This window comes from Gymnogyps californianus, chromosome 20 (assembly GCF_018139145.2).
Source record: "Gymnogyps californianus isolate 813 chromosome 20, ASM1813914v2, whole genome shotgun sequence".
NCBI classification, from domain to species: domain Eukaryota; kingdom Metazoa; phylum Chordata; class Aves; order Accipitriformes; family Cathartidae; genus Gymnogyps; species Gymnogyps californianus.
This window is the reverse complement of record NC_059490.1, coordinates 4,628,026-4,654,063: the sequence shown is the minus strand read 5'-3', so window position 1 is coordinate 4,654,063 and position 26,038 is coordinate 4,628,026. Positions and strand designations below refer to the sequence as shown.

The 26,038-nt window shown below is 43.2% G+C and overlaps 1 long non-coding RNA gene across 1 annotated transcript in view; it reads left to right on the top strand.

Annotated features, from left to right (window-relative positions):
- The window catches only part of LOC127024324 (uncharacterized), a 37,470-nt gene extending 13,293 nt beyond the window's left edge, over nucleotides 1–24,177 (top strand). Inside the window, exons 2-3 of the long non-coding RNA XR_007767543.1 lie at nucleotides 3,343–3,470; nucleotides 24,139–24,177. This is a non-coding gene — a long non-coding RNA (uncharacterized LOC127024324). The remainder of the gene's footprint in view (nucleotides 1–3,342; nucleotides 3,471–24,138) is intronic.
- Nucleotides 24,178–26,038: the final 1,861 nt, after the last annotated feature.

Sequence of the window (26,038 nt, the reverse complement as noted above, 5' to 3'; positions counted from 1 at the left end):
AGTCCTCACTGATGTCCGAGGAAATGGCTGGCATGAGCGTAAACATGGGACTCATTGGAAAGGATAACTTACTAGGGGACTGTAGAACTTTTCTCTAATATATATTAAAAGTTTATATAGTAAGTATAGTATATTCATATCTAATATTTGAATGTAACTATATAAATATGTCTATAAATGTATGTTACATATAATAATATATATTAATTTCCTTTCATAAAGGAAACTAATGAACTGAAACTTGCATTTCTGTTTCCTGAACTACTTTTTCTTTTGTTAGAAAGCTGGAGCGTTGGGGTCTCTTCTGAGAGAGCTAGAACTCTTTTTGGAAGGCATTCAAAACTCAATTTAGATAGCTAAATAAAAGTTGGATTATCAAAAGCATGCATCATGCTAAGTAGCTTTTAATAATGTTGAGACTTTCCTGAAAGCTGCAGTTGTGAGGTATCCGACTGCAAACTAAAATTCTGAGCAATCGGCTCTGGTGCCATCATGAGTACGTGAAGGGAAGCACCTTTCCCAAGGGTTCTCAGTGGAAGCCATATGTTTGAGCTTCTCTCTGCTGAAACAAATTGTGTTGTAAAGCTTCAGTAGTAAGTAAATGTGCGTTTCTGTTACCCTTTAAGACAATTCCTTGTGTTTAGAAATCTTCCATTAAGACCCTAAAGGCACAGAATTAAAAAAAAGGTAAAAATCGGTTTACACAGAAGGGAAAGGGAAGGGCGGAGGAAATATTATTCTGTAGGAAATCAAAATACACCAACCTTCTACAAATTCAGAGTAGATAAACTGTTTACCAGTGACTACCTAGTTTGGGAGAGTGATGGTATAATCACCGAAAACATCTTGAAATACATTTCTAAATAAAAAAGCATTTTGTGCAGTTGCAGTAATTAATGGTTGCTCTCTTGCAATAGCCTGCAGAAAACTAACTCATGCGTTTGACAGCAAACATGAATATGCTTGTAAAACTGAAGAGAATCGTTAGGCTTGTGTGAGCTTGATCACTTAAAAACAAACCAAGAAGCTGAACGTGGAAGCATGTTACGACTTAGGGGCTTGATTGAAGTCAAGGGGAGTATGTCAGTATCAAATCCTATGGAAAGAAGGAAGGCCCAGCTCATTTGCAACCTCGCCAGCTGTGGCACGGGGGTTAATGTACACGTTAAAGTGGCATACTCGAGGCCCCGAACTGCCCAAGCAACGTGGACGTTTTGAAAGAGAAGGGCAATTGTAACACCACTATATATGTGGTTGCTTTGGAAAACTGGACCTCGCTGTAGGCAGATGTGAGAAGACAGTGATGTTCTGAGACTGTTGTGCATACTTCTGTTTCCTTTTTGCCTCTGACTTGCATGAGGGCACCTTCTGTCACATCCACGGAGTTCCTGTGGGAGGAAATGTGATTTATTTATGAGGGTAAAGAAGGGGAGGATTGTGACAAATTGTGCAAATACTAAAAATTTCAAAAAAGCAAACAAGAAGGTGATTCAGTTTGCTTCTCCGCATGTGCTTACCCTGATTATTCCATCCAGTGAATTTGCAGGCATGAATTTTCAGGAGCATTCACTGGAAAAGCTTATAAGGAAATATGGCAAAGCTTGCATGGAGAGTGGATTTCAAAAATCTGTGCTGTGTTGCTGCAGCTGATTCTCTTTTATATGTCTGAGCAAGGGACAGAGGCACCTCATGTGACCACTCAAAGTTTCTTCTTAGACAATTTGAATATTTTAGGTTTGGTGTGTACATTAGCAAGCTGCAAATGGCAAGCATCAGTTTACAAATTATTCTGAACTGTGGAAAAAATTGTAAAAAGAAAAATGGGGGAAAAGCTCTACTTATTTTCTGTAAGTCTGTTCACATAGGTGTAAAATGACATAGCAATTTGTTGAAGATGAGGTGCATAAAGTCTACTGAGAACTATAATTTGTGCTATAGAAATCAAATGTCTAATCTCTACCTGTTCCTCATTTGCATTGTGGAGTGCAAAGCACAGAATTCTTACAGCTGAAATACATCCAGGTATCCAAAACTTACTAATTACTGGTAAATTTCAAATTTTCTATTGAAAGGGATGAGAGCTGCACTCCAGTTCTGGAGTGCAAGTTTTGCTCTTGCTTATAGAGAGGCTAATCAGGAAGGCCTCCGCTGTCTGTCCGACCTACCCGTTTGGATAGAGAAGAGACCGCATGAGCTCTAAATGAACGCTTTTCTCCATAGCAGGGCTTAACAAAAGCTGTTTGGAACAGGAGTCGTCTTCATTGTGTTTGTGCTCTCTAATGTTATTTCTAGTTGCCTCTTGGACCGTGTAGGATTGCTTAGTCCCTGGCATTACCTCAGTTATGAATTTGACAATTTCCTGATAGATTTTTTATCAAAGAAAATATTATGTCAATAATGTCTAAAAGCTGTAGCAATATTGCTCCCAGCCCAGAGATGTAAATACTGTGTTATCTCATGGCACAGCCTTAAATGACGCCACACATCTTGAAATAACATGTCCAAATGTGTCAGAGGAAGAGATTGTTAAAGCGTTTGCCTTATATTACCTGCCTGCTAGCAAATGGGTGGTGAGAGACCTAGAGTTTAATTTTTTTCTTTTTTTTTTTTATGTCTATTAAGCAGATCATACAACTATCTAAACACAGTTCTGGAAAACCTGTTTGCTAGCTTACTCACAGCCCTGAATGGCTTTGAGTTGCAATAGTGTGGTGCCTAACCCTTCGGGGGGAAAAGAAAAACATAGCAAACCCAACCCAGTGCACCTTCTAGAACAACATCTTCCGAATTTGTGAGGGGGGGTGAGGGGGAGGGAGGAAAATGGCCTGTGTGTGAAACCACGAATTATATTATGTCTGCCAAACCCCTTTGAGAATTGGACCAACTGTCGGTTCAAATGATTTGTGCTTATCCAAACTTTACTCATCAAAGGTTTTTATGAGTTCACTTTGGCAATGGCTGTGTTTTTCCATGTGGTGAAATCATACACCTGGAAAACATGCAGCCAAAATGGTGTGGAGCTTGAATAACTCTCCTTGTTCTCCAAATGCTCTTGAGTTTTAAGCATCATGGTAGTTAAAGTGTTTGTGGTGCTATAAAATTTGTACAACTTTACTGTAAACCTGACTCTTGCATAACCCTCGTGGCCAGATGATTGGCAGCTTGGTTGTGATCTTGTAACACAAAAAGGAACAAATATTGGCCTTAAGTTTTTACTGTACAGAGGGAAGAAAGCTGAAAATCTTTACCTTTGTACAAGCTGTGCATGGTGGCATGGAAAACATCCTGTGAAGCAGCAGCAGCCTATGAATAATCCTACTTTATTGTTTGCTTCACAAACAGTGTACAGAGACCTATCCAAAACGAGCCAGTTCTGGGATGGACAACAGCAATCAAGAAGGTGACTGTACTTCACAGAAGTGATGGGGAGAGGCTGACAGACGATACTGATGGAAAATTCAAGAGAAAGGGTATGTCTACAGCAGTACTTGATGTTGACCTTGAAGTTACCTTAACCAGTCTCTGTGTTGTTTCTGGCAGCCTGCAGCAAAGCTAGTTATATTGCCCTCCTAATTTGCAAGTTGGGCCCTCCTAGGACTTGTTTTGAGGCCAGCTTGCCTTTCCCGTGGGCAGTAAAGAGAAGCAGAGCTGGGGAGGAGTGGTGAGAAGTGGGAATGGTGGGATTGTTGTGGGTTGGCTTCTGTGCCCTGAGCCTGTGCTGGCTCCAGACATGGTTCACGAGAGCACAGGGTTGGACTGGCAGTGGTGGGAAGATCTCTGATCTGTAATTGAGCAAAGGTCCCAGGATCATGGTGGGACCACTGGTAAATTGTGGCTTTGGCAGCCTCAAGGTTAATCCCATTGGCGTTCTTGGGTATTGGGTGCGTCTTCGAGCATGGCTGAAAAAGGTGCAACTTTTTCTGTTTAACTGAAGAGTGTCCTTCCCCTCCATAGTGTATTGTTTTATTTTCTAAGTGCAATTAAGCTGGAGTTGTCTAGGAAAAAGGGCGCAGCATAATTCTCAAAATGGTATCATGAAAGAAAAGACACATAAAACTAGTGTAGCAAAACCGGTGAAGTTGTAAAGAATTTAGGCCACGGTGAACATCAGTTTCTTGACTGCAATGCCTAGTCACTTGTCTTTCTGTTTACACAACAAAATAGCCTGAAGAGAGTTAGTATGTTTAGAAAACGGCACTTGCATGTATTTCTAATGGGAGAGGAAACTCAACAAATTGATGTGACTCAGCAAATTGAGTATACAGAACAGATCACAGCTCTGATTAGGCCATTTGCAGACTGGTTTGAAGAGCGCTGGCCTCTGGCCAGTGAGCTACTTCTTACTTGCAAGGAACATAGACAAACAAGGAGGACACTGAGCTAACGCTACACTATGCTTTGTCTCTAGCAATGATGAGCTCGTACTTGGAGCATATGCTCACGGCTGGCTGCTTAGCATAATGGAGCAGCCCTGCACCACGTGTCCGTGGCCATGCTACAGAGGCTTCACCACAATATAACTGCAGACCTCTTCCACTAAGGCCTCGTAAATGGCAGGGATTAAAAATAACATGGGGAACATAAAATGGAATTTAAAAGAATACGGATGGCTTAATATGAAAGTCATGAATAATGCTGCATAAAATGCCTGAGCTATTAGTTCACTTATAACCAGTGTACCTGTGCACAAATCTGTATGCTGGTTTTGCGTACTGTAATATAAATGGTCTTTGTTCTTGCCTTTATATAATAGCACTCCACCTAATATCTAGACACCTTTGTGTATATTTTACACATACATCTAATTTAGTTGTTAAATATTGCTCCAAAACCCACACGTACACCAAAAGAACTGTATATTGCTGAACTGCTTTGAAATCCATAAAGAAGCAGTGCTTGGGAAGGGAAGGGTTGAAAGCTGAAGAATTAAAGAGCATTCCTTTTAATTTAGTGGCCTTGTAATATGCTACTGAGTAGGAGGAGAAAAGAATGAGTCTGGTGGCTGGATTGGGTCTGCATTTCCTGTGTTGACATAGCATGGGTGGAGCAGGATGGTAATGGTGTCCCCAGCCCTGGAAGGAAGAAACAACTATTTGCTCTTGATGTGGAGTGACTCTCAGGGTTTAACTCTGGGACAAAGTTGTTGGATTCGTTACGCAGGCTGGTTTTCTCCCGTTCAAATAAATGTTAGTGCTCCTTGCCCTTAAGTTTTAATCTTGTACTTCCGAGGAAACTGCTTCTTGGAGGGTCTCACTGCTGTGCGGCGTGGGACCCCTCCCCGGTCTGTTATGTCCTGAAGCTGTGGTGAGGCTGTGAGTGCCCGGGATCCCGGGGGCAAGCCAGGGAGAGGGAAGAAGCAGCTGTGAATTACTGAGGAATCTCAACAAAGCCAAAACACTCGGGTTGTCAGAAACCCGAGCGATGTTCATGAATTTCGGTGTTGGACTGATGTTTTTTTATTATTATTATTCTTTTTTCTTGGTGTCTGCTATTGTACAAGGGCAAGAATCTGCAAAAAACCAAAGGCCCAACCCCAAGGAGCCTGTAAACAAAGCTAAACAGTTAACACATGAGCCTGCCCCTCAAGAGAAGGGAAGGGGAAGATGTTTTTCATTTTGTGATGAGTTGCTAACTGGGAGTCAGTTTGCCATCTGCTTGTGGGAAAGCCCTAGGAGGAGGCTTTGACGTACAGCCCATGGAGTTCCTCACTGCTCCCCCTCCAAACCATTCTTCAGCATGGAAAGCTGATCCTGCTGTGAAAGCACTACGTGCTGGAAGTCTGCCACACTCGTACTGGGGAAGTCCGAGGCAAGATGCTTTGTCTGTGCACCCTATGCCCCTCTCTGCACAGTAGGGACAGCCAGTGCTTCCCTACCACGCAGGTGTTTTGCAGGGGCAATAGGTTCCTAGGTGTTTGGGATGCTGGAGTGGTGGGAGAACATGACCAAATCTCAAGGGATGGGTAAAGTGGGTATGGGGGAGTTCTTCCCCAGGGAGAAGAGGTTTTTCTGCATGCTGTGGGGATGTTCAGAATTATAAACTCAGCAGTTGTGTGTGGTTGTGACCACTGGTAGGTAGGTTTATCTGCTGGCTGCAGTTGTGCCCTGTTCCTCTCCTCTGCATCCCCTCTCTCTCCAGCCAATTCCCAAAAGAGGTTTTCCCAGAGGCTGCAGAAAAGTTACTCTGTGGCGTCAGTTCTCAGGTGCCCATTACAGATATGTTAAATACATACATTAAAATCATCCTCCCTACTTCTGTTCTCCCCCACATTGTCTGGAGCACCCATCACGTGACCTCCTGCTTGGTAGAGCTGATGATGCAAGGATAGAGATTACTTCTGTTTGCAAGAATTGCGTGGCAGTTCCAGCCACGTATTATAATTTTGTGCTGGTTGGCGCCAACTAAGTAATCTCTGTGATAGCCTTAGGAGCAGCTTTGCCATGAGATCTTAGAAATGATATGTTGTCTCCCTGTGGAAGTGCTGAATTAAACAAGTAAAACAAGTATTTGCAAATTTTCATGACAGTGAAATTCCATTCCCTGAACAAAACTGGGGAATTTTCTTGAATCTGTGGAAATTAGATATATAGAGGAATTCTGTGGTTAAACAGTGACTCTGCCCTTTTAAAATACCCTGCCCTTTATTGTTATTGTTTCTTTGAGAGTAAGAATAGTTCTAAAAATTCTGGCATTATGGTTCAATATGTTCTGTATCACAGAGAGGATCAACCCAGGAATTTTGCTCTGTAGCTTTCCAAAGGTGAGCACCTGCCCCTTGTTTTATTGAGTGAAGGAGGTGAAGTTTATTAAGCCTGTCTTCTTGTTGACTTCATCACTTTGATGTCCTCCAGATTATCAAATTCTTTTTGTATGAACACATGATAATTTCTACCTGTATTGATAGACAATTATATATGCAACTGTACTATATCACATGATACTAATGAGTGAGTGATTCATCCTTTGTTCCTTGTGAATCTAAAAACTGGGTCTCCTGCCTTCCCAGGCTGTCTCTAATTTAGTGACTACAAGCTTAATCATCAAAATCTGCTGTGCTATATCTATGGTTTCTTACAAGGAAATTGATTCTTCACCCCGTTAGGCCAGTGAGGGGAAGAGTGCCTCTCTCAAACCCATAGCTACACTGGGGAGGTGCAAAGGCTGAGTCCTCCTGTATCTTTGGCTCTTCTGAGGGTAGTGGGTATGTTCTTCCATTTAATGTCTATGTAGAGCAGTGCTGCTTTAAGATCAAAAGAATTACCCTGGATTTATACCAGGGTAGCTAAACATGGAATCATACATAATTCCCAAGCACATTTGTCTTGCAAGAACCACACCTGATCTGCCTCCCAGCTCTTATTTACATAAGACATCCTCACTGTGTTGAGAACATCTGGGGTGGGGTTGCTTGCTGCCAGGGTGGGCAGCCGTCATTGCTGCGCAAGCCTGAATCCTACCTCCTCTGTAACCGTAGATCCTGACCGCTTGCAACTCTTCCTCAGACAGCAGGAACGTCTCTCTCTGCTGGGTTTGTGCATTTCTGTGGTCTTAACACTAACCTATTTTATCCCTGAACACAATGGGATGAAATCCTACAGAAGAAAGACGTATCTCAAATGTTTCCAGGATGGGTACATCAGTGATGCATGTGTAGTTTCTAGCACAGAGAGGATTAGAATAAATGCATTCTTTGTAGATGCTGTTTTAATCTTTCAAGCTAAACTTAGATCTCGGACACCTGTCTCTGCAGCAGTCTGTCTCTTGAGCTCATGAATTTTGTGCACAGCTGTCAGTGCTGTATGTGGGGTTCTCTCTTTTCAGCTGGCTCTATTCCCAGTTGGCTGAAAAGTAGGAGCCTGTCTTAGAAAGAGAATTTCCACTCCTGCATACTTTGATGGAAACAAGAAGATATAAAACAAGATTTAATGACCCAGGTTTTTTTGAACCATTTATTAGCTGTTCTGTACATACTCGGTCTCTGGGGAACTAAGTTACATATTATGATAAGTATAGAGTGCCTGTTCCCTATGGACTTTGTTTCATGATTTATGTGGATAAAATAAAGCGTATAAACCAAATAAATTATCTTGGATAGCTTACTTTGAAATAGGACTCCGGGAAGTGCCACGAGGTGGCCAGATGAAATGCTGACCTGCATCGGTGGTGCTAAAATGAGTATACCATCTCCTGCCTCTGCCAAGCCCTTTCTTTAACTCTGAGATTGAAGATTACAAAAGGAAGAAAAGAGTTGTTAGGAAAAACATCCACCTATGTCGTCTTCATTCCTTTGGGACTGATTAGATGGGGAGGATATGTCACAAACTGAATGGCTTCACCATGAGCTTAATTACGAGTGGTGTCTGCAGAGTTTTGCAGTGTGGTTGACTGCCACCCTTTTTTCTCTGAGAAATGGCTCTGGACCCCACCATGCTCTACTCGCCCTCTTGGGATGGGAACAAAAGCAAAGCTGCTCAAAATGAAGGGTTGCCTGCTAGGATCTGCAGTCTGTGTGGGCCTTGCTCTTGTCTAACTTGGGTATCTTCAGTCTTCTAGCCTTGGTTAGTTTAGGTGCCGTTGTTCAGCTCCAGACAAACAGCCAATTCAGCCTTCTCAAAAACGGTAGCAATTGGGTGTTCCTGCTCAGAGGGAAATCTTGTCCCCACATTGTCTGCGAAGAGTTTAAGAAGTCTGGTGCTATATGAGGGAAGGATAAAAGTGAGGTCTTGTCCTTTGTGAGCAGTAACAGGGATATATTTCCAGGGGAAGGCATGTCCTTTTGCCTAGGTCAGGGGAGGAGGTGCATGTGGAGATCAGGTTTGCAGAGGTGCAATAATTGAGATCTTTACCAACGAGTCATCCCATGAGTAGTAACAAGGAGGTGGAAAGGGAACCCAAAAGTTCCAGTGCCACTTTCTGCACAACATGAGTTCAGCTTAGTGGACGTGGCAAAACTGGAAGGGTCAGCAGTTTTAGCTGTGCCTGGCTGTCTCTGGAAAAGTAGATTGCTGTGCTGTGCCACTGAGAAGAGCTAACTGTTTTTCTTTCTTGTTTTTGCAAGTCTTCTATGATAACACTATGGGCAAAGTAACTCTTCTATATTCAGGAAGCAAAAAGCATAGCCTCCCTTGGGTGAACATGAGCCACTCTCTGCATTTTGTAAAAGATGCTGCTGAAGCCATCAGTCGCGTACTGCGGGGGGAAGGAGCCTGCTGGAGCCTTGTATCCTCTCTAGAAAAGAGGAGAAGCAACTGAAGGAATTTGGCTCATGTTAGACGATACACCTACACTACCAGATAATGATTTGATCAATCGGCAAGCTTGTCAGATCGGACCCCAGATAGGATGGCGGCTTGCCAGGTGCTGGATCAGAGAGACTTTGTTTGATGTTATCAGAGTACAATTAGGTTACATGCATTGCTTCATGGTGCAGGCCAAGTGCGGGCAACTGGGAGGTGCATTCGCACCCTGCATCGGAGGCCCTGGGTGTGCCTGGCACCTCTGGTCACCCGCTGCGGTGGCCGGAGGGGGTCTGGCGGGCAGTGGGAGGGCACCCCGCAGTCCCTGCCTGGGTTTTGGTTCCCCTCAAACTCCTGTCAGCCAGCAGATGAGAGAACAAGTAGATTCAGTTTCGGGAGACCTCGGGGCTTAGTAAAAAAGAAAGCTCAAAGGAATTACTCTGTAGAAGAGTAAAATACCAGGTGTAACATGCAGCTAATTATGCCACTGGTTTACAGGAGGGATTTTAAATGTTTCTTTCTGAAAAGCCTGAAAGGAAAAAAAAAATCAAAGGGGAAGGATTGAAAAACAAGTATGAGAAGATATAAAACAAGATTTATATCTAAATAATTTCCTCTAATTGCTGTTAGAAGACATTAATTTTCCTTTTGATGCTCCACTTTACCTTAGGCTTTGCTGTACCTGCCAGGATGGCAGGGAGTCAAAGAGGATTAGCTCAGCAGCTCTCTGCCTTAGTAGCCTCTGTAAAAGATTTAGCAATGGGAAGAACATACAGGTTTTAAAAAAAAAAAAAAAAAAAAAAAAAAAAAAAAAAAATCCTAATTTAAACAGGCCAACTTCAACCTTCGTTTATCCTGTGCAATCATGATGACTTCACCAGCATCCCATGGGTACAAATGAGGTAGAATCTGGGTTCAGAGTGCCAGGTGTGTGTGTGTGTTGCTTTTTAAAGATACAGAAGTACCTGATGTATCTGTGGCTGCATAGGTGTCGGCAGTGGTTTCAAAACCATTTCAAGTGGAAAACATTTTGTCCATACAGAGAGCCAGCCTAAAGCCCATGCACCAATTAAGGTTTGCCTAAATCTTGGTCTGGAAAGGACTTAAGTAATGCTCGGGGCGAGCTATCCCTTTGCCAAGGGGGGACTTTGCCTGGGGAGAATCTAGACAGAAGCAATATGATTAATATTTAATTTGCCTGGATTTTTAGAAGCTTCCGTTCTGGCTTGCACGTATGTGGGACATGTCTCTGTGTCTGTGGCGGTATTTGGGCTGTGATTCCACTGTTGTCCATTTTTCTGTCTCCTCTTCTCCATCTGAAGATTGTGCAGTTTTCTTGAGTGAGACTGGGAGCGCAGAGACTGCAACTCACCTGAGAGTTTGCTTGCTGAGACTAAGTCTGGTAGTGATGCCAGCTGGATAGGTCAAACGCTTTTTGTTTCACCTTTTTCTTTGTCAGAATTTTTCAGTTTAAGGGTACTTCTTGATCTCTGATTGCACCTGAAATCCAGAATTGCTTTTGGTGGTTGTGGCAGCCACTTCCCAGCTTGACTCAGAGGTACGGGTAGCCATTCAGTTCGACAGGAGTGGGAAAGTCCACATTCCTCAGGCTGCACTGAATATCTCAGCCTGGAAGTGTTGTTTATCAAAACTTCTCTTAGATGAACCTTGCGGTAATTCTCCATTAATTTATTTCCTCCAGTTATTACAATGAGTTCTGCTCAGGGGTATCCTAGAAAACCACTTGGAAGCCTCAGTGGAGAAAAATGAAGTGTGGTTGGCTGGAAGGAGCACCCTATGCCACATCACAAGACTCGATCTCTTATTTTCCCACTGCTTTAATCTATTCTGTTCTCTTGTAGGGCTTAAACAAAAGTAACCTAAGAAGATACTGTCTCTTTGTTTTTGTCCTGCATATCATTTTGTTCGAGGCAGTGATTCTTAAACACAGCTCATAGCTCAACAATCGTGTAGACAGGCCTTTTGGGTGAACAATAAAACAGATGCAGAAATAATGAGAATCAAAAGCTGCTTTTAAATTGCAGGTTGAAGTTATGAATAAATCCCCTCCTTCAGATGGAAATACAGGAATGTATAGTGTGTATTAACTGTCCAGTTCACTAAGGTCATGGTTTTCATGAGAGTCGTTCTCATTTAAGCACTGTAATAAATACACAGGCTGTCCAAAGAAGTTAGTGTGTTGAAGACATACACTGGTTGCTGAGCTCTTCTAAAAATCTGGTCCCACTAAATCAAGAGCAGACAGTCTCTCTTATTCATCTCCTTGTCTGGTGGTGGTTAAACAAATGCTTTTGAGTCTGAGGAAGATTAAAATTCTGCAGCTTCCATAAATGACTTTGATTTCAAGATGAACAACGAGATGTTACAATCAAAACCAAAACCGCTGCAGAATGTAGCATTGAAGGAAGCTGTGCTAATTTCTTGAGAAACAAATGTAGAAGTTAGTAACATGAAACAGCTGACCACGAGCCAGATGCTTCAAAGCGATAACAAGTACTTCAGGAAGCCCCCAATAGCTTTGGCTTTCCAGAGAACTTTAAGATCCATATGTATACCTTTAGGGGTAAAGCTACTTTGCTAAATGCAATAGTGCTCCAGATGCAAAAATATGAATAGGCAATGCTTGCAAACACCAGTGAGTACCTCTTCAGTGGTGAGACTAGTAGATTTGTCCTTTTGAATATCGAGTTAGGAATTAAGTTATTTTGCACAAGAAGCAGCTGCGGAGTAGAATTGATAATAACCAGAAGACTTTCATCTGCTTTAGTGTGTTTGATGAAGTCCCATTGCCATCATATTTATAAGAAGCTCACAAACCCATACCAACATTAGTAGTAGATTACAAAATAACAACTCAAGAAAACATGCATTATTTTCGAGTCTTCATTCCTGCTGGAGAAAACTATTCAGTGCCCCCAAATGTGACTGTGCCCTCTATTAAATCTATCGCATCTTGCCTGTATTCTGACCCGCCACACACTCTTTAGTCACAATTTGACCAAATTTAGCACACTTACTCTGTTTTGTACAACATACTGAGTAACGGTGCAGACTCTGAACTAAGTAACAGTGGTTTGAATCTTAAGCAATACCAGAGTTACTGTGACTTTCTAGTATCAGACATGTTCTTAAAAGGACGCCCTGTTCTGCTGTCAGGCTTTTCATTTTCAAAACAATAGATGAGTGTTTGGGAGTTGGGGGGAAGAAAACTAGTCTCCTACAGGAGATAAGATCTGATATAGAGGCCTCGGAAATAGAAATACAGCTAAATTTATGGTTGCTGGAGTGGCTGCTCTGTATCTTATTTATCATTTTTTACATTCATCTGAACGTATATTTATTGCTTCTCAAACAATTTTGTGTCACTAAAAAAGTTCTTTCCAGTGATTTTAAGGAATAATTTAAAGAATGTAAGAAATGGACAAAATCTCATAGAGCCTCCTACCTGAAGTTTCCTCTGTTGGGGGCAAATTTTTTAAGGGCAGCGAAATGAGTTAGTGATCTGTCATATGGAGGTTTCTTTGTACTGAAGGGTGATGGGTACAAATCCTTCCCGAGAGGCCTCATTCAGGATCAGGGCTTCACAGGGCTGGTTGCTGTACCAAACAAAAAAAATCATATCTACATACCCTTCAGCATTCATTTTTGTTGTATGGTCATGTGTTGTGCCTAGGATCACACGCAAAGTCCTTGGGAGGGCAAAGGGCAGAAATCTGCCATTTTCTAGTGCTGCTTCCGTGGTATATCCAGCAGGATGGTGCACAAACGACGCTGAAGGGGCCTCCAGCCATTGCCTTTACTGACATCGTGCGTGTGATCCCTTAGCTGAGGGAGGGAGGGATGCTGGACTGGGAGCACCGGAAGGAAGACCTCACATTCCAGCAGAAAGGAATTTGCTAATATCATATGTTCCTTTTTATCGTGGTTTTTTGGGGGGCGGAGCTACCGGTCTTTCTGAAAGCAAAATTCCCTAGCTGTCAGTCAGGGGACTGCAGGACTTGGTCTTGCTTTCCAGTTTTGAGCATTATAGCTATCATTTACACTTGCAAAATAACACTAAGGCTGAAATTCCCGATTTCTGTTTCAGGATGCAGTGCTTTTCAGTCTTGATTCGTCCTGCAGTATGGGTCTTTTTTCATGTTTTATACCACACAAAGTGCTGTAGTATCTAAATGCCTTTCAGTCCTTTTCTTTCATAAACTTACTTCAGCTCCCCTCAACTAGTGACTTTGACCAGAGCCGTGAACACTCATGACTTCTGAAAGTCAGTCCCAGGCTCGCTGCGTGACAAAAACAAATTAGGGAGTGATTTTATGTTATTTTATTTTTTTTTTTTTTAAGTGAGGGGTTTATTTACTTGCCTGGGCGCCTGGGGCATAGCCAAAGAGAGACCTGAAGGTGTTCACAACCCCGGTTCATGTGAGCTGTGCTAGACAGTGCTGCTGCCTTATATTAGAAAAACTTGATGATTAAAAAGAAACAGCTAGATATATCTAATTTAATAAGATACAACCCATGTGGATCATAAAAGGGAGATCATGGCTGATTAAAACTGCATGAATTGTTTTAAGTGCATTCCTCAATTTTTAGACTAGAACAAAGGAGATGACCTGATTTATCCTGGAATATGGAGATAGATAAGAGCAACTACCTTGACTAGACTTTTCCTCTGCCAACTCAGGATTGTATATTTAAAAACTAGTCTGGACAAACACTAGCTGTGTGCCAAGCAGCAATGTTTCCATCACTTCCCTTGGAAGATTATTCCATACACTAATAGATCTTGTTGTCAGGAGGCTTTTTCTTACAGCCTAAATCATTCACCTCAAACCATTAAGGAACTGAGGCAAGAGTCTAATGGCTTGGGTTTTTTCCCTTGTGCCTTGCTCCTCTCCAGTGTCTCCAGGCTGTAGCCACGGTACGTGGAGCTGCTGCTGAGCCAGATTATCAAGCGTTTGGGAAGACTTTGTATGAAACAGACTGCTCTGAAAAGCCAGGGTAGAGAGTGGTTAAAAATTGGCTTTTGGACAGAAAATAGAGGATGTCACAGCCAGGAAACAGTTCAGGATGGGGAGGTGTGGCAAGGGTCAATTTTAGCTACACTTTTTTTTCCCCGTATACATAAAAATGGTCTTCACCCATTCTGGGCTTGAAACAAATTGCTGTTCAGGCTAAAGGAGGCTGAACAGAAAAGGTTTTTTCACAAATACCAGCGTAGTGCTTGACAGTGGTGGTGCAATGGTGAATAGAGCTGACCTGTTTGTGTGTCTGTCCTTATCCCCGGTCAGTCAGCCCATGCTTTGTGGTGCAGGACCATCATCCTCACGTGCTGTGGGTTACCTGTAAATAAGTAAAAACAAAGCAGAAGCAAAGCAGAAGCAGTTTAAATAAGCTGCTGTAATGTATTGGTCTGATAACTGATTTATGGGACTCTTTCCACTCATGTGAATTGGCACAGCTCCACTGACCGAATTAGGGCTGTGCAGATTTACACCAGCTGAGGATTTGGCTCATTGCGTTTAATATACCAGGAACTCTCGGGCCAAAAATAGCCATAGATACCTTGAAAGGAAATGCCATGTGAAACGCTGACCGAGAACAAGACTGTTGGGAGGAGGAGGAGGGGAGTGTTGGTGGTGACTAATACACTACGGCCATCTGCACAAATTGGCAGCTGTAAAGTAAAAGCAACGAGGTTATTGCACTATATATATATATTGAAGCATTAAGTGTAAAGCGTGTGGATATACTGTATGGAAGCATTCAGCATTAATCAGTGGGGAACGTGAAATAAAACACGTAGGCTATTGTGTGCGGTTTTAGTTACCTTATTATGGGAAGCGTGTCGCACATTTGAGAATGCAGAAGGGGCAGTGTAGGGCAACCAAAGTTATTCAGGGATTTGGGGAATGAATTGTAAAGAAAGATTAGCTAGGCTTGGCCTCTATAACTTTGAAACAAGAATTGTTGAGCTGAGCAGCTTGCTTAGGCATGGTGATACTGAATTGGAAGCTCAGGACAATAATACCTTAGCCAAGCTCTTTGACAGACTTGCTGGAAAAAGCACCATGAAAGATTTGGAGAGTGAAACTCTGTCTCAGTGTGCTGAGGCTGACCCCGAATCCACGTGTGGGATGTGAGCGCAGGGATAGATGAGAGTATGGGGTTACAGTTTAGACACCTGAATTTCATTCCACTTTTGAAGTTGGAGGATACTTTTGTGGTGAGGGAACAGGGAGAAGGTGAGACCATGGCCCTGCTGAGGCATCGGTGGTGCTGGCTTTCACCAAGGCATTCCACATTTCTGTTTTGTGTGCTGAAGTCTGTCATTGACTTCTCAGGATTTAAAAAGGATGACCCACAAGCCTGGTGTCAGATGTGTTATTTTCTGCATGTTTTAGCTTTCATTATGATATTTCTAGCTGGGTTTTCTGGAAAGTTTTTTGGAGAACCCATCCTGTTTTAGCCTTTCTGTATTGAGGACCTATTTTCAGCCTACCCTTAGTATCACTGGGAATTAAACCAGGACACTTAACCTGTCCATGGTATCTCAGATCACCTATCTATACAACAAGAACAAAGATGAATTTGCAATACCTTGGTGATCTGGATATTTGTGGCCATCTCCACATGTGTGGAATTTGTGGCTTAATGAAAGTCTGAAAAGGGATTCGAGGTCCTTGGGTTAAAGGCCCATATCCTGTAAAACACCACATTATGATTATTATATTCCTCCTTATTGATCAGCTGTCAGAGAGACAGACTCCACTGCCACTTCGCTGATGAAATGGCAGCAATACAAATACCAGTGCTGCTCCATAGAGCAGCTTGCAGTAATACTGCCGAGTGCAGCTCCAGTAATTGCCTGGCAGCGATACAGGCGATAGTGCTGCTCCATTGATCAGCCGCTCATCACCAAGGCTCCAGCGATGCTCTGCCGATCGCTCGGCACCACTGTGGGCTCCAAAGCTGCTTTGCAGACCCAGCAGCACAGGAGACTCCAAGAGATCCTCATCTACCTGGTGGAAGTCCTGCCCCGAGAGCTGCGTTCAGGCTGTACAGACGGGGCCTCGATGATTTATTTGGTTTCCCAACTGATTTCCCTCTCAGCTGTGATGGAAAATGCTGCACTAATGCAGAGTTGCTCCACTTGAAAGCCCAAGGCTCACAGCCTGTTATTCTGAGTAATTGCCACAGTCCCCAGCCCTCTGCTCTCCCATCCAGTCCGTGTGCCTCCTAGTAAAGACATCTCTTGCAGAAGCGTGTGGGTGTCTCGGGGCGGCGGGGTGTACTTGCAGTAATTCCTGTACCACTCCACCGACAGACAGGAATAAGTGTTTAATAATAATGGAAATACAACAGTGTCTGCAAGTGAATCATTCCTTAGTGTTTCAGAGGCTGGGGGTGAGAGGTGGAAAGGAAGTTGATCTGAAATGCAGCCAGAACACTCTGTTGGTATTTTAGCAGGGGACTCCCTAAAAAATGTGCTCCTTTCACCTGGCTGATTGTTCCTGAGGAACGGGAAGCGTGCTGCCGAGAGAGGCAGGCGGGCGAAAGAACTGAGCATGTGAGATGTGTTGGCACAAGCTAGTTTTTGTGGTGTGCCACTGGAAAAGAATAGATGAAGGTGTTGCTCTGTCATACCCCGCGGTGGCTGGTCCTGCTCATCCCAGCTGGTCCTCTTGGGCTGTGTGTCTCTTGCTGTTTTGTATGGGGGGGGATGGGGACCGCCCCCTTTAAGGTTCTTACTTTTATTATTTTTTTCTTCTCTTTACCCAGGAGTGACTATTTCCGAGTTCAGCAAAGCTTATACATAATAAAGGGAAGCCCAGACTTTTACTGTGAGGGACATCCACCAAAACCAGCCTTTTATCTTCTCTGGGGGTTAACGCTGATGAACATACTTCATGGTTAACTTCAGGTGTCTGGTCTTTACTTGGTGTTGAGGTTTTTTTCTGTTTTGTTTTGGTTTTATGCCTTTTTTTTTTTTTTTCTTTAACCCCAGGACAGTTCAAATGTGTTAATTACTCTGAGGTAAAGTAGACATCTTTTAATGTGAAGGCTACCCCTGTATATGTGAAATATTTAACACTTGGTATGCTGAGACTTGCTCTTCAAAGTATTTTTGTTAGCTTCAGGGGTAAATAATGTTTGGCAAGGATGATTTAGCAGGCACCAAAGAGAGGGTGCCTTCGCATGAGGAAATCACCCAAACACCCCTCCAGTTTGCAAACTAATTTCAGTATACCCTGTACATCTTGTTCTACCGCGCTGCTGAAGCACGGAAAGTGCAAAGTGGGGGCAGATACTGTGCTTCATGGGAAGGATCTCATTTTATCTTGTAAATTTTACTAGTGTCCTTTAATACATAGCAAATATTCTATTGGCATTTACAGAAAGAAAACCAGTTGATTAGATTGTAGATGCGTGATTTGGGACGTGCATATGGTTAAATCCCTGATGTTCTCTTTACAAACTAATTCCTGGCCAATTTGGCTATGTAAGGCAAAGCCTTAGATGGTGGCTCCCGAGCATTGAAGCTTTGTGGAAAACTTTAGTCTACTTGATGAAAGGCTGTATCCACAACACAGAGGTCTTCTGAATCTTGGTATAACTGCAATGCTGAATAGTTTGTTTCTTTAAAAAAAGAAAAAAGCTAGAATTAGTGCCATAATAAAGGAGATAATTTAAGAGAAAACTAAAAGGAAATTCATTTCAGGGGGATTTTTTTGATCTACAGTTCCGAGAAAAGTTCTTTTTTTAAGGGTCAGAAATTCAAATACTAAAAAACTCAGGGGTTTGGCCAAAATACTTCTGTTTTTAGGCATCTAGTTTTTCAGGAAAAATAGGGCAAAAATTTTCCACACAAACCAACACTTTTCACAGCCTCTCATGTTTCCTTGGAAATTTTCCTTCTAATTTGTTTCTATTGGAGAACTCGGGCTCCACCACCACCCCGCCCCGGGGAAGGATCCACAGCCTACCTGACTCAAGTCCTCAAAAGCAGGCTAATACAAAGTTACTCCACTTAACCGTGGTTCTGTGGGCAGAGAAGGGTTATCGTTAGTACAAGCATGTCTCAGATATTCCTGTGCGCCCTTAACCCTTCTTTTCCTAAACCTTTACTTCAGCACACTCCTACTTAACACTCTGCAGCTACCAAATGATGGTGACTTGTGGACAACTGATGAGTGCTGTGCGTGGCTTGCTCTGCATCAAGCCATGAACAGAAGTATGTTATGGCTTCTGCTAGAAAGCTTGCTCTTTAGTTAGCTCAGGCTTGCAGGTGTTCCTCAGGGGTTCCCAGTGAGCCACTGAAAAAGGTGCCTCTCTCAGTCCTGTTCCACAAGGCAAGGCTGGCTCAGTCGATGAGGAATGATAGAAGATTCATATTCTCAAAACGGTAGCTTTGCATTTCTGGAAGCTGGAGGGTAAAGGAGGAGCCAGGAAGGAGTATAAAGAAAAGAGAGGATTGCTTTTCTGCTGGGAAAAGGTATTTTGCAGGCAAAAATGGTGACAGCCCCCAAAATTTAAATCTGTGGTTTTCCTATAGGAGTTCAGGCTCCAAGGAGTTTCTGATTTTAGTTGCCAAGGTAAAGAAAGTATTACCTATGGAGATTTGCAGAAGACACGCTGTCCCCCCGTGACTTCAATTCCTGAAGTAGGGCTGCGGGGATTCCCAGGTGTGGATTTGCCTGGGAGCTGGGGAGCAGGAGGGGCGGTGCGCCTCTCGTCCTCTGCTGATGCAGAAGTGGCTGTGTGCTTGCAAGCGCCCCTCTCTCCCTGCCGCTGTCCTTGTTACGGCTACGCCTGGCCCCGAATCCTGAGGTTTCATTGCCTGGATTCCCTCTATGCTCCTTTGGCTTTATCCTGTTAGGCTCCAATTTCCAAAGTGTATTCGGATGTTTGTCAAAAGCACCAAGATGCCCTATTTTTACAGAAAATCAATGGGGTTTAGCTATTAAGTGCTTTCACCTGAGTCTTTTGAAAATGTCCCCCATAAATAACAAAACAAAAGCAAAAACTGTGTGTATGAGCCAAGGGTTTGCAAACTGACTTCATCCGCAGGACTAGCACCAAGAAGTCAGAAGGTGCATAAGGACACATCTCGCAGCAATGAGCTGTGTTAGCGGGTGTAAGGGATTATTTTTGAGCTGTAATTTCCACAGAGAAAAGTTCACACTGGTCTTAAAACGTTTATTCTCACAAAGTGAGCGTGCCGCAGAAGCAAAACACTCAGCCTTTTAATGTCTTGTATAATTAAGGACCACTTTATTTTCTCTTTTTATTAATGACTTACCTTTAATGTTAGCCTGATGACACAGTTGTGTAATTTAATGTGAAATGTATTATTCAGCTAGCTGCTGCCTTACAGAAAGGTTTTGACAGGCTGTAATGGTTTTGGTTTCAGGACAATAAACCATCTTTTTTATAAAGGCTGGGAAGAAACTTAAAGGAAGTGAGGTGGCTCTTAGTAGTTTGATGGGATTAATTTTTTTAAAAGAAAGTGTCACTAAAGAAAAAAAATACAGTAAAGGACCTATGATAGCAAAGGCAAATTAGTTGTTCAGTCCCCAATTCAGAGGAAGCATTTAGGCATATGCTTAAGTCTCACTGGGGACTTGCCTCAATGAAGCTTATGCTTTCTTGACTAAAGACTGAGTTTAAGCAATTATTTACCCTTTGCATAGTGAAATTTGTAGAAAGAGATATTGCATCTTTTATTAAACCAGCGTCTTGTAAGGCACATCAGCATGTCCTTTGTCTTATGAAATGCCAGTTGGAGTCAGTTGAAAAGTAGCAGTTGCTTTAAGTTAAACAAATTTAGGAGTGTTCCCATGATTTTGTTGAACTGGGGGGCAGAAATATTAATAATTAAATGGGCTACATGAAGAGGTTTCCTGTGGGAGCAAATTATTTGATTCAGTGACCCAGTCCTAAATTCCATTTGCTGAAGCAAAAGCATCATATAGGGAAAAAATGAGAGAAAGTTTGTTGCAGTCCTGTGCTTTATACTTTCTTCCAACTGAGTGAAAATGAGGAATCTTTTTTTAGTGCCATTTTCTTGGGAAACAGAGCCAGTGCAGCCAGTCTATGGAGCTCAGTGACTTTGTTGGACCTGATGGCTGATTTCTTCCAAACTGGATGGAGATTTCGGAAGAAAGCTAGTTCCTGCAAGTTCTGTGAGATGAGGTGCCTGGGCAAAGGTGACTGCCCAGACCCAGGTCAAGGTCTCCCATGGAAACCTCAACACCGAGGCACCAGAGCATCCACGGGGGCACAGACCAGAGGGATACCTGAACCACGGTAAAACCTTGGTGGGAACTAGCACTCAGGCCAAGCCACGCACCCAGAGGCCATAGATCTCCTTTGTGCAGGGGCTCTCCCAGTTTATTTCACTGGCTTTCAAGCTGGCTGTCCTATACACCACTTCAGTCACTGGCATTGATCTCTGATTTTTGTACAGGCAAGAGACTTATTTGTACCTATGCAAAATCAGGTTATTATATCTATCCCCATCTGCATGACAGGGACAAATTCCCAAAAGAGAGTGCTTAGAAGCAACACTTGCCATCAGGCAGTTTAAGTGCACAGATTGCTTTTTCAAAATCCAAGTCTTTGGCATTGCATGTCACTTCCCCCCAGCACCCCAGCCCTGATGAAGGTAGTTTGTTTTCCCTATAAACTTGGTCCTGGAGCATCCAACCATCCCTGGAGTGCTGCCTGCCTACGTTCCAGCAGCCTTACCCAAGGGGAGGGATGTATTATTGCTCTTATGGTCAGACCAAAGAAGTGAACAAAGGTGCACAGAGATATCAGCTGAACACAGACATCCCTAGCAGAAGGCTAATGCTTAAACCACGAGGGCTCTTCTTCCCTTCCTCCCTGCAAAAAGCAAATAATTTGGAGGCAAGCATGTAAAGGAGAGGAAGAGAGGTCTGCAGTGAAGACAGTGGTGTTTGCTCCCTGCCCTGCAGGTGATCTCAGCAGCCTTTCCAGGGCCTTGCAAGTCCTCCCCTAGCTAGATACCAGGTGCAGGGGGAGGCTGTGGAGAGGAGTTTGTCTCGCGTCCCGTCTACATTAGGCAGCACTGATATGCTTAAATTATGATCTTGCAATTAAAAACTGTATTAAAATCTTCTGCTAGTTCTGGAGTGGGAAGCCGTAGTAAATCAAATAGCTACATGGAGACTCTTAGACAAGTTACGAATTATTCATAACCAATTATGTAAATTCCTCTGGAACTGTAATAGTAAAAAACATCCCAGAGCCCTGTACAAAAAGTGTGTTAGTTTGGTTACCCCCAGAGAAGGGGAAGCACTATTATTGTTTAAGTCTAGTCTGTAAATGTGTTAATGGATCCACTCTGAAGTATCTGAGGGGAGAAAGAACAGACGCAACCTATTAACTGCCCATGTCCTAGTAATCATTGAATAAATTGACTTTTATTGTATCCAAAAGTAAGAAATCTTCTGGGATAAAAAACCTTTTGCTACTTGGCTGCTGATAATTGGAATCAACAACTCAAGGAGTTAAGGAGGCTAGATCAGCTACATGCTTTTAAAATGATTTGTAGCTGAGGTATTGCCAGTTATGCACTCTATGGGCTAATCTCTAATTGTATTTTCATGTATGGTTCTGGACTGAGTGGGTGATTTATTTGACACACGGTTTGATCTACTCATCGCCAGCCCTTAATATACGGGATTTGCCATTCCAGATCGAGCTCTTTGTCCAACAAGTCCAATCCTCTGCCTTTGGTAGTGGCTAAAAACATGCTTTCACGGAAGCACCCTTTGCTGAAGCAGACAAACAGGCAGAGGGGTCGCTCGCTGCTGAAAATGGTGATTGCAGGCATGGTTCCTGGTGGCACCGTGGCTGTTTTCACTGTCAAGCTTCAGACACCCCTGCTGGGGGCCTGAACTCTCTGTGTCAGCAATAGAGACCAGAGGCACTTTCCAAGGCCGCTTCAGAGCCATGAAGTTGTTGCCTTTGTCAACTGCTTGGGAGCCTGAAGGCAGAAGCCAACAGACAGTATGAAGACCCTCATGTTTTGAGGGAATCTGTGTGGTTTAGGCACTAGTTCAGAGGCCAGGAAACTGTTAGCTAGCTCTGCTTTGGAAGATACTGGATCAGTTTCTCTCTCTCTCTGAACTTGTTTCCACCCACTCCTTCTCTTGCATAATTAGACTGTAAGCTCTTCAGGGCAGGGACCATCTTTTTATAATCTGTTTTGTGTAACACCTAGCACAATGGGGTGCCAGTCTCACCTGAGGCCTGCAGGCACTGCTCTGTTATAGATAATTAGTATTTTTTTTAGGCACTACTGTAGTACAAATAACCAGGGTGTTTTGTTGTTGTTGTTTACTCTTGGCCAAATCCTGCTTGCAAGCTGAAGGCGCGGAGCAAGCAAAGGTGTAGCAGATGCACAGCGGACTTTGTGGCACAGGCAGCAGTGGCACAGGCTGAGTTTAGAGAAGAGCAAAAACTCATGCGAGCTTATGGTGAAGACGGAAGGACTCTGCAGACCTCTGCTTTATTCCTAGCTCAGCCGCTGGTTCCCAAGTTGCTTTTAGCTAGCCACTTCATTACTTTTCACCAAAGTTTCCTTTCTACGAAAAGTGTAATTAACAACCAGCTCCTTTATAAAGGGCTTTGAGAGGTTTGGCTAGAGACAATGAGTTTCAGCAGAAATAGTAAGAAATTAGATATGGCAAATTCTGTTTAATTCCTCCTTACACTTGCATAGATGAGAGGATGTTCTTACAGCACTTCTGTAACATGCTATGCTCTGGATAGGCAAAAGCAGGGAGAAACGACAGAAATTGAAGTGCCAAAATGTGTGTGTGTTCATCTGACCAGCCATGTGTGCATATGCTCACGTGCATGAGAAATGCCTTTTTTTTTTTTTTTTAAATTCACAGAACTGTTCTTTGTTTCCTTAATCTCACCGTAGATGGTTTCCTCTTTGCATGCCCGTTCTGTAATTCCCCCAGTAGACATCTGTCAGGAATACACAAAAACTAGCACAGCTTTGATGCAACAACAGAATCCTGGAAACTAATCAAGAAAAAAAAAATTGCCCTTGTAAAACTGGGTCTGTAATTATTATGGGAGCCAAGATATCGAGATAATAAGGAGACAGCCCTAAATAACGTGGGGGAATTACAGAAGGTAATAATGTACTGCGCCACTGCCAGACAGAGTTAGACAGACAGAGTGGCTATGGGTTTTGGCCTGGGTTCTGCATTGTGTTAGGGCTGCTCCGTCACTGCCAGACCGAGGAAGGAGTGTGAGGAGAGGGGCCGTGCAGCCCTCCTGCCTTGGGCTTGCGCCTTCCTGGGCGGCACTGGAGGATCTGCGATTCCTTGCTCCCCTCGCCCTGCAGCCTGGTGAGGCTTCAGCGCTGCTTCTCACCTGAGAGCTAAAAGGGGCTGTCGCAGAGTGGCCTAAAACCTGTTGCGATTTCAGGGATCAGCTTTTCCTTCCTATGTCTGCTTGGCCACGACTTCTGGTACCCACGAGATGATCCGCTCTGTGCCAACAAACCTGCCTCGAATGCAGAAATCTCAGCAGTTGTTCCCCTGCAATGTGATACCGGTGTGGTACCCAGCGATGCAAAATAGGCAAAGGGTTACCAAAAAAAAAACCCCAAAACTGTTGCTGTCTCTGAGGGAGGGAGTGTCAGCTTGGCTTTGCTGGTTATGGTAAACTGTTGTACACAAGCTCATATCCTCAAACAGGAATCTCTGTGCCAGAAAGTCCATGTAGCCTTGGTAAAACAGATGGTGTGGGAGCGAGCTAATCAGGAGTGGTTGCCCTGTTGCATTTGTGTGTTGCCAGAAGAGTCAAGCCAAGATCACGTTGCTTTCTTTCGCAGCCACCTTCAGCGGGGCAGGAGAAGCCGGGTAAATTAGCCTGCAGAGGAAATCTGCTCAGTGCTGCTGCAGCTAGCCTGTTTCCAGTGCCAGAGCGAGCTTGTTGAAAGCTGGCATGGGCATCTCAATGCTGCGGTGTAGACATATCCTTTGGGTGTAATAACAATAGAAAGATGAGATATGTAGTTTTCAGAGGTTTTGGAGCAATAGGGTGTTAAGATAATACAGGCAATCAAGCTCAAAATATATCTGGTGGTGGTTTCTAACCCTACTGGTATTTCTCCTCGGGGTTCAGTGTGTTAGAAGAGACCAAGGGCATGTTTTAAAGTATGCAGAACCCACAACCAGGAGTAAAGATTTCCAAGGATCTTAGCACTCATTTAGACAAACAAAAATCAGCCTGTGGTACAAAGCTGCTCTGCAAACGGGGGACTGAACTCGTTTGGAAATTCAGCTTTTAAGTGTCGTTGATTTACTATTCAGCAAGACAAGATCTTTGCATCCTTTTCAGCAAAGCAAATGCTATTTAAAGACACAAATGCACACTTGTATTATTAAAGTTAATGTTTCTGTTTTGCAAGGGTGTTCTAACTCCAGGATGGGGACATAGAGCTGTTATCCCTACAGGCTGACTTCAGTCCTCAAAACTGAATCTTAAACAGCAACCTCTTCACTTTTCCACTTAATCTCAGAGATGCACTAAAATACTCTGTGCCTTCCTTAAATAGAAGAAAAAACATGAGTTTCAGATGTGTGAGCGCTGGAAATCCCAGTAAAGCTGAAGAGTCACCCTGTATAGCAGCACTTTCCAGGGACACTTATTACCTCTCCTCTAATGCCCTAGTACTCAGTAATTGTAGGAGCATAGCATGCTACTGCTAAGTGTTTTTAAATTAGGATTTTAAAACTTCTCCTGTGGCTACCCCTGTTGATTACGAATCTGGTTTTTTTCCCTACCAAGACCCAGAGTTTTGGCTCCAGCACCCTCATCAGTTGTAATTACTGTGCCCTTTTACATGGAAAATGTGATCAACTTCAGCTTGTCTGAGCTGCTTCATCCATCTGCACCTGTGGCTATGGAGGGAACGGCTCATGCTGGAAATTCTGACTCTATCAGAATGGCAATTATTAATCCTAGGAACTGCATTAAAAAATATTTCCCTTTTTATTAGTACTATTAAGAGAAGTCTTATTCTTGATGATCTGCTAATCGCTTGTCATGTTAATTCCAATGTGAAGTATAAAACCCCTTCTTTAGTTTGAATCAAAGTCATGTGTTTTTAAAGACATAGGAATATAGTTGACGAATGAATGTGGTTGACTGGGGGTAAATATGGCCAGGGTAAGTCCTTTCGCTCCCTGCTCTCTTTGAATCCTATTTAATTCACACAGAAAAATGACAACACAATATCCTTATGCATTTTTGGATTTCAGCGGGCCTTCTGATTGTGCTAAGCACAAACAGCCTTTGCAACTCGAGTTCAAGGTGAGCTTGATGGGGTGTTATGTGGCATACAACTGTCAGGAGCATCAGCTAACTCTGCCTATGTCCTGCGTCTTGCTGTAGTTCACACCAGGGTTTGGATTCTTCTGTGGCTTCAGTTTCAACAAAAATTTCTCTCGATCAGGCCAGGAGGAGCAACTCTGAAGGTTTGCTCTTTTAAATTACTGTTTTGGCTGCTTCTTTTGGTACTTCAAGTAAATTGAGGGTAAAAAGACAAAAGTTCACAGTCTCTATGCACAAACACGGGGAGAGAGAAAACAGGAACAGTTCCCAAGTCCTGCAGCAGCCCTGGAAGACACTATGTGTCTCCTCCTCCTCTGCAGCACGTGTCCCCCTGGCCTAAGACCCATGCCTAGATTAAACCTGGCCAAGGAGCTAGGCTGTCCACGTGCAGTGGT